Source organism: Paramormyrops kingsleyae, chromosome 1 (genome assembly GCF_048594095.1).
Source record: "Paramormyrops kingsleyae isolate MSU_618 chromosome 1, PKINGS_0.4, whole genome shotgun sequence".
Taxonomy (NCBI): domain Eukaryota; kingdom Metazoa; phylum Chordata; class Actinopteri; order Osteoglossiformes; family Mormyridae; genus Paramormyrops; species Paramormyrops kingsleyae.
The window spans coordinates 52,597,183-52,612,276 of record NC_132797.1 but is presented as its reverse complement, the minus strand read 5'-3'; positions in this window follow the sequence as shown (position 1 = coordinate 52,612,276).

Below are 15,094 nucleotides of genomic sequence, written 5' to 3'. Positions count from 1 at the left end.
CCAAATGACACTCAACAGTCATCGGCCTTCCCTACCAGAGATATTGGAACAACTGAAGAAGTCCTACCTCAATTAGAAAGTGCTACTGACTCATGCCCAGTAAGAGCACCTGATGTTGCCGTCACCAACACAGAGCTTGATCAAGGGGATGAGCCCCCGCCGGTGCCCGGCAGCACTGTCCTGGTTGTGTGCCTTGACTCAGAGCACCAATCTGACTGTGGCGACGCCTCACCATTTCCTGGCCAGGCCCCTGTGCCACAGCTTCTGGGTGACCTGATGGAAAGGGGGGTAGCCAAGAAATTCTACCTCTCAATCACCCTGGAAGATGTTCTCACCCTCGAGGCCCTCATCGACACTGCAGCAGACATCACCCTCATGTCAGCCAGTCTCTTCTACCAGGTGCAGCACCTAGCCGCCCAGAAGAACAAAACCCTCCAGCCGAGGAAATGCTCTTTGGACGTGCAGGCATATTCACCAGTGGGCACCAGGATGGATCACATGATCCCCCTCAATTTGTCCATCGGCCCCATGAATGTAATGCACCCTGTATACATTTCCCAACTTGAGTCCATTCCATTCCTCATTGGGAAAGATTTGCTGAACCGGTTCGAGCCATTGTTAGACTTCCAACGTCAGAAAATTTGGGCTCAAGTTAGAGAACCGCTGCCACTGTGGACACCTGACACAGCCACATGGGAATGTCAAACCCTGGCTGTCTCCTCGGACCTCACTCCACACCATGGAGAGAGCACAGCTGGAGATCAGTGTCTTGACGCAAGAGACCCATACCAGCATCATGACTCCTTCCTGTGCAGGCAGGACCCTACCCTGGGATCCTTCTGCCCCAAGATCGGGAAAGGCATGTGGCCCCAAGGCATGGAAGTCACAGATGTGGTCATGACCATGGAGGTAGAAGAGTCACCAGTGACAAAAGATACTGTATGTCACGTGGAGCTTGCTGACGACCAACACCTGACAATCCATGCCATAACTGCCCAGCCTGACGCAGTACAGGCACCCAGCTGCCACAGCTATTCTCAGGAGGGACCAGCAGCACCCAACATTGTGGACACGCCCACACCAATGGAACCGTCGCAACACCACTACTTTGATGAAAATGTCTGTCAAGACATGATCACCATTTATGTAGATGGGTGCTCATTCAAACATCAGGGGACCCTGAAAGCTGGAGCTGGCATTCTGTGGCTCAATGACGACCCTGTCCCACCACAACAGCTCAAGCTTGGTCCTCACACGTCACAGTACGCAGAGCTGGCAGCAATCTTAATCACCCTGGACATGGCCTCCGAACGTGAAGTAAAGGACCTGCTGATCTGCAAAGACTTCAGCTATGCACGTCTCAGCTTCATGTGCCATCTCCCTCACTGGACACGGAATGGCTTCCAGACATCAGGGAACAAGTCAAACACCAAGACCTCCTGCACACGTGCGATGCTCTGATTACCACACGAAACAAGCAGATCTATTGGAAGAAGGTTTGTGGTCATTCCAGACTCGGACTGGACAAGACATACAATGACCACACGGATGCACTCGCCAAAGCAGGACCACTGCACGGTGACTCGTGGGAGTTTTGCTCCCTCCCACCCACCCATGCTGTCCAGGTCGTCACCCGCAGCCACAACCGAGCACCTACCTCGATGCCAGAGACCTCACTGCTGGAACTTTCCCCTCAGGTCTCCAACTCTGACATCATCTCCCTCCAGCCCACTGATGCTGTGCTCAACAAGGTCTGCGATCACCTCCGCGACCTCTCTGCTAACTCGATCTCCACAACTGATCAGGCATCCCTGCCTGACCTCCATCACCTGATCATGGCTTTACCCTTTCTTCATCTTGCCGAGGGCGTGCCTCTTGATGTCCCTGATGCCCACACTTCACCACGGCTCGTGGTCCCTCAGGCACAAAGGGGGGTCATGCTACTGTACGCCCACGACGCACCCTGTGCAGGACACCGCAATGCCAAAACAACCTACGAGGCACTTAGTCAAGTAGCCTACTGGCCTAACATGCGACAGGATGTAACAGAATATGTGAAAGGATGTCTGGTCTGCTGCCAATTTCAACCAGCAAACCCAAACCACAAGGCACATCTGCAGCGACGGGGTATCAATTTCCCATGGTCAGATCTACAGATTGACTGGGTAGGACCCCTGACGAGATCAGCTCACGGAAACAAATACTTCCTCACAGTCACCTGTCAGTTCACTAAGTGGGTAGAATGCCTCCCGGCACCCAACGACACAGCCCAGACAATGGCATATCTGCTCACGAACCATGTGTTCTCCAGGTTTGGCCTCCCACTGAAAGTCAACTCAGACCGAGGCACCCACTTCACAGCCGAAGTGATGCAAGACATCTGGAAACTGTTGGGGATCAAAGCCCAGTTCCACATCAGCCACCATCCTATGGCATCCGGCCAAGTAGAACGGACCAACCGAACCGTCGTCGGTATGCTCAAGAAATATGTGGCATCCAATCAGAAAGATTGGGATGTGAAATTGCCTCTGGTGCTCATGGCAATCAGAGCCACACCCCACAAGTCCACAGGAGTGTCCCCCTTCGAACTGATGACAGGACGACAAATGACACTCCCTCTCCACCTGCTCTACCAACCTGGTGACAACAATCTCATCACAGCCTACACCACACAACAATATCTGGACAGCCTGCACCAGCATTTGAGAGCTTCCTTTGCATTCGCCCAACAAAACCTGCAAAGAACCGCAGAGGGCAGGAAAGCCTACTATGACCAGAAAACCTCACAAGATGAACTCCAAGTGGGAGACAAAATCTGGTACTATAGGTTTGTGCAACCAAACTCAGCACAAAGACTTTCCAGGAAGCTTCTACCACGCTGGTCAGGACCACATGAGATCGTGGACAAACTGTCACCTGTGGCTTACCGAATCCGAACCAACAAAGGCACCCAAGAAACATGCCTCAAGTGGGTTCATCGGAATCAAATCAAGAAATACCAAGCCCAAAGAAAGCCTGAAACACCCACCAACCAGCCTTCTCAAGACGAAGCCAGCAGCTTGGAATAAACCACATTCCAAGCAAAAGAAAGACAACTTTTCCAGCCGAAATCTCCTCCAAAACCTCAACAAGAAAGACCAAAGAGAAAGGGGAGGAAGGATGGTCACAGATAGGGTAGATTAAGGTGGTGGGCCTGACTACTGATATCTGGGTGACCTTTTCAGTTTTGCTGTACTTATCTGTTTCTTTCTTTTGATAGCTTTTCATTTTATTTTGGTTGTTGTTTTTGGTAAGGACCTGGGGTGGCTCACGCGTGCCCGGGAAATTACTGAAGAGGATCCAGTTTTGCAATTTTCTTTGTCCCGTTTGTTTCTTTGCAATTGTTCTCTGGCCGAGAATTGTTGCCCACTATACTTTCTCCCTGTTCCTTTTGCACCGGTGTGCACAACATTCAGAGTCTCGACTCACCCCCTCAATCCTAATCTGGTCTTTATTTTCTACCCCCTATTACTAGGATGATGCTGCCCCCGCTACTAGCGTTACTCTGGCTAGGAGGCTGAGGCTCCAGTCTGACACGGCGTTCCCTGGGCCTCCGCCTGGCACCATCTTCCGGGGACAGCCCGGTCTCTTGATTACTAACTGTTGTACCCACACAGAAAGAGTATTCGTCGGACGATGTCAACTGAGCCATTACCTGCCCGAGAGACCCCAAACTAGTGGGACAGGTGTCAGATGGACTCAGGAGGCCCTGCATCATGCTGCCGCTGACACTACCCACAGGTTGGAGCGGTAACCCAACGACCGTGACCCAAGCTGAGTCCAATCGATGGCCCAAGAGGCTCCTGAGCACCCTGCTGGGAGCTGCAGCAGCCGTTGGCAACCACTCCTCGCGGTCCCAGAAGCCAGGCGCCAGCCCCTGCGCCTCCTCCTGTCACTGTGCCACCCAGAGTGCCAAACAATGGGATGTCAACAATGCCTCGTTGCATGGTGGTGATCCTGTTTCAACTTCCGTCGCCTGAATGATGGCAATGCCATCATCAGCCGAAAGGGGGGATATGTAGGATCACACATGCACATATCACAGGGCCTAAATTCCAGGTGGCCTGAGACAAGGCCGAGCCTGGTACGAGAGGCACCAAAGGGGGGTTACACACACAAACACACACACACAGATAACCAGGGAGGCTAGCACTCCAACTTTTATTGCCCAAAGATTTAGGGACCTACAAACAAGCAGAGTGGACTTCACGGACAGGGGTCCCTCGACTTGGCACCCAACCCCCTCCACATACACTCTGCCTTACATCTCACTCACCCAACAGACGAACACCCTAAAGGAAATTTCATTTAAGTTTGGCTTTTGTATACCCTGTATATTGATTTACTCACGACTACTAGTCTCAATATACAGATACGTTATGTTTGTATGTGTGCTAACTTTTAGAGAGTCTTCTGTGTTAGAAACCCCCCCTTCTCTTCCAACATTCCTTTGTGGTCCTTATCTGATCTTGGTGGACAGTCACCAAGTTTCTTTGTTTCTACCATGCTATGTTAAAAGAACTGAATTAAGGTGTATCTTATCCATTCTGGAGAAGATGAATTGGCACAAGCCACACCAAACAAAATATGTTGTTTCCAGATGTGCAACTTATATTGATATTACCACAAACTAACGGCCACGCCTATCTATGGATAAGATGTGCTGTTTGTAATAGGAATATTCGATGTAATATCCGCACAAAGTGTAACATCTGTTGAGGTGCAACCCAAAACCCCTGTATCCTATACTGATATGAATCAGTCACATAGATACAATAATTAATTGTTTAATCAATTAATGCAGATGGTATGAGGTATGTACCTGTGAAGCTGGTATGGCATGTTTGGTATCAAACTGATTGTTAATCACCCCTGATTCCAAATCTGGTCAGTGATTACCATAAAAGTGGATGTATCAAAAGTTATAACAGCTTAATGAAAATCATCAGTAAAGGTAGAATCTGGCGGGCCATAAATCCCAAAAGGACTGATACAGACCCCCTTCCGAAAGCCCGCCAAATGGATGGCCAGCCATTGGGCCAGGAGTCGAATTCCTGGTCATCCCTATTCATGGACTTTACAGCATAAAAATCCTGGCACCTCAGAACAAAGGCGAGCAGAACAACCGCCAACCAGCGCAGAGAACAACCAGCCAGCGCAGAGAATAACCATCAGCCCGAAGGAGAACATCAGCCCGGGAGGAGAGAAGCCCACAAGAAACCCTCCGGTGAAGGCCCAGCTGAACAGAGAACAGCACCCAAGACAAAGCTTCACCAGGAGAGAGAATCTAAAGGGACTCCACTCCACTGCTCCAAACGCCGCGCCTTCCTGAGTGCCATCAGCTCAGCAACTCTGCCATCAACTGCCAAGACCCCCCCCCCCACTCTTCAACCAAGTAAACCAACTTCCTTTCATTCTAACAACTTAAGCTGTTCTGTTAACCTGCTATAAGACTTTAGGGTCGTGTTCCACAAACTGTGCTTGCTTTGCAGAACAGTATTTCCCATTTAAGGTTACTCATTTAAATCCGGTCATTGCATTTTCATAATTACATTGTTTGTTTTATTCCGTTATTTCGTGTTTGTTGTTTGTGTTAGGTGTAATGTCTGTCTTATGTTAGTTGTAGTGTTAGCTAGGAATAAATGCATGTCTTTTACACAACTTTAGCCTCCGTCATTGTGTGTCTCATAGTAAGTTCCTGCCATTGTGCGATCTTGCTACACGCTCTGAACCTCGAACTCGCCTGAAACATCGCGAGACTCTCTCTCATTGGCCGTGAGGGGAGCTTCGCTACCAATCGTGTACATTACCTGGTGATGCAGCTCGCTGGACGAGCCTTCTAACCCAGGTTACTAAGCGATACTGGTAATTAGTGAATCCCATTTAAGTCTCACATTAACAGACTCACAGGGATACCGCAATTGAGTTTGGAGGAGCCGACCATTCGGCATAACAATTGATTAATAATCAGCATTAAATAATAATTAATTAAGCTTTAATTAATTCAAACATATTGGTGGAGAATATAAAAATTTATTTGAGCTATTAATTCCTACATGAGCAACAACTTTCTTTAGAATTTTAGAAATGAAGGGAAGATTTGAGATGGGTCTATAGTTTCCTAAGTCACTAGGTTCAAGATTTGGTTGGCTAATAACAGCCATTTTAAAAGATTTAGGAACATATCCAAGACTAAGAGATGAGTTTAACAAATTTAACAATGTAGTGCTAATCAGTGGTGCAATTTTCTTAAGTAGATTGGTGGGTATTGGGTCAACAAGGCTAGTAGTGGGTTTGCAAGAGGAAATTAACTGAAGGAGTTCTGTCTGCACTACAGGAGTGAAACATTCAAAGGTGTTATCATTAGTACTAATAACACTAGCGCTAGCAGAGGATTGGTGGTTGTGTGCAACCGTGGGCGTGCTAGTGATGGTATGTCTAATCGTGGTTATTTTATTATTAAAAAATGCAATAAAGGCATCACTACCAAGAGCTTCTGGGACTTGTGAGTTTAACATTGAACGATTCTTTGTTAACCTAGATACAGATTCAAATAGGAATTTAGGATTGGTTTTGTTATTTTCTATTAGTTTAGAGAGATACATAGACCTAGCGGTCATTAGTGCATGTCTATACTTAGACAAGCTCTCTTTCCTGGCAAATCTAAAAACTTCTAATTTTGTTGACCGCCATTTGCGTTCTAGCTTTCGTGAAGCTTGTTTAAGTTCACGTGTACGGTTAGAGTACCAGGGGGCAGGTTTCTTATCTCTATGTTTTATTTTCTTGAGTGGTGCTACATGATCAAGAGTGGTACGAAATGATTCTACCATGTTCACGGTTACCTGTTCAAGTTCATTTACGCATGACACTTCAGAGGTTAGGTTAAAGGACTGTGGGAGCTGTTCCAGAAAAGTTGCAGCGGATAATGAGGCTATGGAACGTCTAGTACGGTACCTCTGGCCTGGGGCCTTAGGGGAGTTATGTTGTATTTGAAATGTTAAAAGGTAATGATCTGAAAGTAGAGGATTCTGAGGGATAATTGATATGTGTTCTACCAGGACACCATGACTAAGAATCAGGTCTAGGGTGTGGTTACAGGCATGAGTTGGCCCAGTTACATTCTGATGTACACCGACAGAGTCAAGAATGGTAGTAAATGCTTTTGTTACTGGATCACTTTCATTTTCCATATGAATATTAAAATCACCAACAATCAAGGCCTTGTCGGTAGTAACCACCAAGCTTGTTAAGAAATCTGCAAATTCCTTAAGGAAATTGCTATAGGGGCCTGGCGGTCTATACACAATGGCAATGGTGATTGGAGGTGTAGAACTACACTTAGATGTGCTAGCAAGACTTAGAATAATAAATTCAAACGTACTAAAGCTATAACCAGTATTTTCACGCACTCCTAGGTCGGTCTTAAATATTGCAGCAACTCCGCCACCTTTGCGATTGGGTCGAGGATTATGCCTATAGCTATATTCAGCTGGAGTGGATTCATTTAGTGCCATGAACTCATTCGGTTTTAGCCAAGTCTCAGTAAGACATAGGGCACTAAGATTAGAATCAGTAATGATTTCATTTACGAGCAATGTCTTAGGAGCCAGCGATCTAATGTTCAGGAGTCCAAGTTTTAGGTTTGCATTACACCTACTATCCAGAGTTGAAATAGTTCTAATTTCTCTAAGGTTTGTAAGACACGAACTACGATGGAATGACCCCCCACGATTAAAACCGCGGGGAACAGACACAGTCTCAATAATATGAAGCCTGGGTCATCTGCAGGGACATAGAACATGCAACGAACAGGCAGCACTACACCATAAGACTTCAATGACAGACCTAGGGAAACAAACTTGAACGCGGACTAAAATACACAGAACTCAATGGAAAAACGTGAAACAGCTGATAACAAGCGGGATTCCACACAAGGTTAACGAGGGGGCGTGACACACGGGAGGATCAGACGAGCAGGGCATGACAGAAACAGTGTAGTTTTAAACTTAGTAGACTCCAGTGTAATACAGTAGGCCTGCATCAACTTACTTACTCTTGCTCTTTAATTGTTGTTTTTATATTTTTATATTACTTCATATATGGGAACCCCCAAATGGTAAAATAAATGAAATTATATTATTTATTGAAATGGCATAATTACTTTTTCTCTAATATATTGGTTACCAATTTTTCATTTTACGCCTTAATTATTTCTGAAGTCCCCAAAACTTCTTGTCTACCTTTAAATGCTGAACATTTCAAATCATAATATTTTAAAAATTGCACAGGTTACAGAAAATTTGCCATAAGACCTTCCATGCAGCAAATACAATGTATTCAGCCTTACCATTGATTGGAACAGTTTTAACAATATTCACATGCCCAATATGTTCCCCGCGATTTGTTTTTATTGATTAAGTGACATCCCCCAGAATCTCATAGCATCATTATTAATACTTATTGCATTAATATCATATTCACATTAGCCGCCAAGTCATAGAGATTGTAAGGTCACTGCACAATTGACAAGGAGAAGTGGGTGTTGATTTTAAAACTAGTGAATTTAATCATGGGGAATTTTTAATGTGGGCTTTTTGATTTTAATCAATCTTCTCTGACAAGGATTTCACAACATGTTTTGAAATCATGGATTGATATTTAAATGTATTTACTGCATACAGCTTCTTACATATGTACTGCATTGCTTAGGAGATTGATAAATATTGCAAAATTTGCAGCCAACAGAGAGAATAGAATAGAATGCCTTTATTGTCACTATACAGGTAGTAACTACAACAAAAGTCGGTCTTCACATATCTTACTATCCTATGATATACACATGCACACATATGCAGGTGAGAGTGAAGCTTGGGGTCAGAGCAGCTATCGAGGTGAAGGGCCTTGGCAACAGTAAGCCCAACAGTGATATGACTCCTGGCCAGTGTCCGTGCTGAGCCTAAATTCTGGCGCGGTCATTGCATTCACACCAAAAATACCAGCAGTGCCGGGCTGATAAATCTGGGCCGGGGCTAATTTTTCGGGTCCGGAAAGGTCGCTGGGCCAGAGTTGGGAGCGAGTGATATCAGGAAACGGGGTTAGAGTTGTCAGAGCAGAAAGCAGAAGTTTATGAAGTAATGTGGAGTGGATTGGAGAAGGCAGGAGTTATTAGAATAATGGAGCAAGTTTTAGCAGCCAGTTGTTGGCTGCCTTAAAAAAAAATCATGGACTCAAACAGACCTGCTAACCAGGTGACTGGAGCATTGAACTCAACGACCACTTTGGAGGAATTGGGTAAGTTGTTATTGTTGTGTTTACTTGTAACATGACAATGAACTTTAATTACATTTGTTGTATGTCAGATGCCTTCCAAGGATCCATCAAACAAAAGAGCATATTGTTAAATGCTCATTTATGGCCCTGCCTTCGACATGTGTTGTGACTAGAGCTGGGCTATATGTATATTGTTGTAATGACAACTTAGCTAACTAATAAGTTACCATTAGAATTTGACTTTGGTGTACCAGCCAGTGATACATAACATACAGCTATCTGCATTGTTGCAGCAATGAAAATAACAGTAATTTAGTAAATGTCAGTAATTTAAGTAAAATTTACCTATCGTGTCTTTCTTGTGCTTGTTTTAACACAGGTGACAAGAATGCAGATGGACAAGAGCATCAATTTTCATATTTATTTATTCCACATGAAAGATTTATGTCACGCCCAATCAACCGATCCTCCTGTGTGCCACGCCCCTCATTAACCTCATGTGTAATCCCTGCGTTTACCAGGCGTTTTCAATCCTGTGTTATTGAGTCTCTGTATTTAAGTCCGCGTTCAAGTATGTTTCCCCAGTCCTGTCATTGACGTCATTTGCTTGTCCGGCTTAATAAACCCTGTATTCCTAGCTCTAGAGGTCGACCGATGTATCGGTTTTGCCGATTAATCAGCACCGATAGTTCATTCCCGGAACTATCGGTTATTGGCAAAAATCCACGCCGGTACTTTTTCCGGGTTGCGTCAGAGCTTAAGTGGCTGAGAACGGTCCGTTGTCCTTATACAGTGCAAGAGCCAACGTATCTATGGCAAGAGCCGCCTCTATAGGCGAAAATCGCTGTAAAGCACGTGCTTTTGTTTTGACACGTGATACTGTTCGTTGCAAGGAGAGCGCAAGCTGCCTGGAGAGAGCGCGGTGCAAGGACAACACTGACACTTCAAATGCACGTTTAAAACACAGACAGTGAAAAGGTATGTATACAGTACACTACAGTACATGTTTTCATCTCAATATAAAGTAATTCATTTGTTGATTAGATTCTGCATTGGAGAAAGAACAGCAGTATGTTTGTCGACAAGGCTGAGAGGACGCTAACATTAGCAGTACATCAAGTGGTTAAAATAATGTGGCAAAAATACACGCAAGTCCGACCCAAATGTTTAATGTCATGATTGTTACCATCAGGAATGCATTCGATTTCAGTTCTTTTTATCTTCAGGCACAGGGTGCGATTTGCCGGGGGGATGGGGGGATCCGACCGGAGCGCTTCGAAACAGTGAATCTTTTTGCGGCGCAGTGTTTTACTGATTCGGAGTTTCAAAAAGCTCTGTTGATACTTTGCTCACCTTCTCTATATAATATATTTGTTGTTTGAAATGAAATCATTACTATTATAGGCCTAACTTACGATGTTTTTATTAAATTTGTTATCACGTAATACAGCTCCCTTCGTATTAAAACCATTTCATGACGTGACACTCATTATCTGGTTCTTGCCTAAAAAGACAGGTATATAATGAGCGTTGTTAACATATTACACAAACAGTTTGGTCAACCTCTGCCTATGGAGAGAGAAAAAAGTTTTCAAAATAGAAGCAAATATAGTGGGAGACTACACATATAATGTACATTTATATAATTATGTAACATTCATTTAATACTCTGACATTTAAAGATGACCACTTTAGGCATGACTTTGGATTTATGTGAAATGGTTAATGTTTTACAGTGACATTACATTTAACTGAGGTTAATAAATGCTTTAGATGTATTGTTTATTGTTTGGAGTGCCTTTTATTATTCATTTTCTATGTAATTTTTTTATTTATTTGGAGTGTTACTTTTTGTTTCAGTTTGAAAGCATGTCTTTAATTTACCTCAATATTTATTAATATATTCATATTTATTTCATATAGCACATTTTCATGATTCAGTACTGTTTGTTTGTTTTTTGTAATAAAGTTTAGTACTATTTTACATGGAGTGTTGTGTTTTTATTTAGTTTTTTTTTTTTAATCCAGTATCCATTTTAAAAACTATTGGTTAATTAATCGGTTATCGGCAAGTACGGACCAACCTAGCTATCGGTAAAATTCAATATCGGTCGACCTCTACCTAGCTCTCTGTTTCCCTGATCCTGATTTCCCTGCTTGCCCGATGGCGGTCTGACAATGACAGGACTCACAAAGACGAAGTTACCCCTCCATGACTAAGGATCGTTACCTTGGACTGGTAGATGAGGTGACTTACTGGCTTGCCCAGCCCAAAGTCCAGGGGGATGTCCCTTACCGAAGACACGCACCTCACAGTGGAGATGCGCGACAATCTCTGCTGCGGAGAGTAGTGGAATTACAAACCCCGCAGGTATCCCGTGGTGCCGAACTACCTCCGGCTTCGCCATCCGACCCCCAAAAAGCATCCTGGAAACCTCCACAAGCAACCAGCCAGAAAAAGAAGTGGAGAAAGCAGTGACCAGAAGACAGGCCGGTAATATTCCTGGGGGCTGTCTCAATCTCCACTTCTTCCCCTCCTGATTTTGAGCTGCCGGTTTTGTGCCGGAAGCCGCTGCCGCCATCCTGGAGGGTTTTCCCAAGGCTGCGCTGCCAGCACCAGCAGTACACCCCTTTTCCGGGACTCGCCTGGCTCTTAAAGGGGCCAGGTCGGTATTGGGTGCCATCCCACGGATCCCCAGGTACCAGGAAAAAGGCAGTGGCCTCTTCCAAGGTGCAAACCCCAGCTCTGCCACCCGCAGTTCCTGCTCCGCCTGAGATTCCTGTGCCGGCGGTTCCTGCTCTGTCTGAGATTCCTGTGCCGGCAGTTTCTACGCCCCCTAAGGTTCCAGTTCCCATGGTTCCTGCAACGTCCCCTGAGGTTCCAGTTCCTGTGGTTCCTGCAATGCCTCCTGATGTTCCTGATCTGCCCACTGAGGCTCCCGCTGTGACGCCGCCCACTGAGACTCTTGCTCCACCTGTCCCTGCTCCGCCCACGGAGGCTCCGGCTCCGCCGGTTCCTGCTCCTGATCCCATCTCTCTGGATCCAGTCCCCCCAGCTCCAGATCCAGTCCCCCTGACCCTCCAGTTCCTGACCCTGCTCCCATACACCCTGCTCCCCTGGCCCCAGTCCCTGTCCCCGAGGAGGTCCCTGATTGCCAGACCATAGCTTCTCCTTCCTTGATGGAAGGAGAGGAGGAGCCTGAATGGGACCCCTCAGGGATTTCCCTGATGGCCCCATTGAACCCCTCCAGGGGAGTGACTCCTATTCAACCACCACGGCAGATTTCGGCCGGGAGCCCCACTTGTCAGTCTCAAGGAAATGGAGGGGACACCTGTGCCAGGGTCATGTCACGCCTGCCCTGCTCCTTGGCTCGCCCTCGGTCCCTGTGGCTCGGCGGTCACCTTTGGGTCCTCCGGCTCCTGCTCGGTGGTTGCCTGCAGTTCCCAGGGCTCCTGTTCGGTGGTCACCTGCGGGTCCCCCTCCAATGCCTCGTCGGCTGCCTTTGGCCCTGCCTTCGACGACTCGTCGGTCGACTGCGCCTTCGCCGGCTGTAGCTGCGCTGTTGTCTGCCTTCGCTGAGGTCCCCTTCACCTACCTCCTTGCCTTCTCCGCCTGGCGGAGACAACAGCGCAGCGCAGTTGTCCCCTCCTGCCAGAGCCGGCATCAGAGCGGATCTACCTGGCTGGCATCTAACTGACTATGGGGGGGCACTATTGATCGTGAACTATATTCATATGAGCGACACTAGAGCTTGACAATTTTTCGTGACTTCCGTGGGTCACGGGATTCCCAGCAATGTTAACGTTAGCTGCCCTCAACAACTAAAAAAGACCCAGACAAGCGGTCAGTCATCATAACAGGCCCCTATACTGTCATGCAAACCCTAAGATCACAGGACTAATGAAAAGTAAACAAGCACGTTTCATATGCATCCCTTGTGATGCATAAAACGCGAATGCAGCGCAATGTTTTGATCAGATTGAACGCAGGAACAGCTTACCGTTGATTAGGCTTCCCATGAATGACACAGCTCAAACTCCATCAGGTTCTCAACTTCGATATATATATATATTTTTGTAATTCCCAAGACTGCAACTTATTCACCAATTTCCCCTCTATTAGACTTTATAAGACTATATATCAATTGTTGAGGATTTCACCACATGCTGTCAGTCTGGGAGACATAGGCCTATTCTCAATTTCTTCTGATTCGAGTAAAATTTGTAAACGAAAAGTGGAGTTTGGTTTAGGACGGTAGTGCCGCCACGTTTTCTGGTGAAAGTGAAAATTACATGCATAATGCATTTACAAATTTATAATGTAATAATATATTTTCAACATATAAATAATAGATTTTCAACAAACAGATCTATTGCTACATTACTGTTGAATGAATCGTTCTCTTGAATCACACACCCTTATGAAAAGAGGCTGCTCAGTTGAATGAATCGCTACCCTATTGTGACCGCTGGCGGTTGAAAATTCTATTTTAATCTTATTTTCCGCGTGAAAGTTAAATGCCGCAGCAAAGCAACAACCACTCAGCACCTACTGGCCTACATTCTTTCAAGTGATTTTATGACAAAAAATATTTGAAACCGCTCTTTATTAATTTCGTGAATGTTTACATGTTTAATATCTGAAAAATAATTAGACATAAAAATTAATATTTTGGAGCCTGTGGTGATGGGTGCTGGAACGTGTGTGGGGGGGGCGTGGCGACTCGCTAGGGGGGGGGCAATGCCTTCAAATGCCCCCCCTTGACGCCAGCACTGCCTCCTGCTCCTGTCTCAAATACGCTGAGGGTCCGTCCGGCTCCAGCCTCGAGGTCGCCTGCTGCCCCTACGGCGTCCACCTCTCACCCGTTGGGGTTCCCTCAGGCTCCCTGTTTCCCCCTGTCCTATGCCTTCCTGCCTCCTAGTCCTGTGCCCCCTGTGTATGCTCCTCGTCCCTCCGTTTCTCCTTTGTTCACTCCTGGCCCCTTCGTTCCTCCCTTGTTCACTCCTGGCCCCGTCATTTCTCCCGTTGATGTTTCCCCCATGTCTCCGTTCTTGGTGCCCCTGTGCTTGTCTGCATTTCCCGTGCTTTGTCAGTTGTTGTCCTGATTGCTGCCTTTGTGTCTCTTCTGTTCCCGGTTCCTCATTAATGGTTTTGCTTTTGTTTTTCAGGTCTTGTGTCCCCAGTCTGGTCCCTTCGCTCCCCAGTGTGCGCGCCTTTGGGGGGGGTTCTGTCATGCCCAGTTGTCCGATCCTCCTGTGTGCCCCACCCCCTCATTTACCTCATGTGGAATCCCTGCGCTGGGCGTTAAGAGCCTAACTCAGGTGCCCCAACAGTGAAATCAAACTTCAAACCCTGGGATTTGAATCAGTGACCTTCCAGTCACAGAGAAGCACGCACCACCCCCACCAACTGTACTATTCTTCTATTGCCAGACCAGAGGATCTAGACAAAGTTCAATTTGGACTAACACGAAATTCTGTAAAAATAAAAAAATCATCCAATCGATTATGTTCAATGATTCAGTGCTATTTTAAGAGATGCCACCACCGGTAGTGCTGAGGTACAGCAGGGAGTGGAGGATGACTATGGAGAGGGCCCACCCCACCCACCAGGAAGCTGGCCTAGGGACCATAGAAGAAGGCAGGCTCCCCCACCCAGCCCAAGACCATACCCCCAAAGCCGCCGCTGGAACACAGAGCCCCTCAGAGTACCCCGAACAACCGCCGGGGCCCCGCCCAATGGCAGCATGGCTCAGGTTCCCTCCCGGCCCACCACCACCGGAGG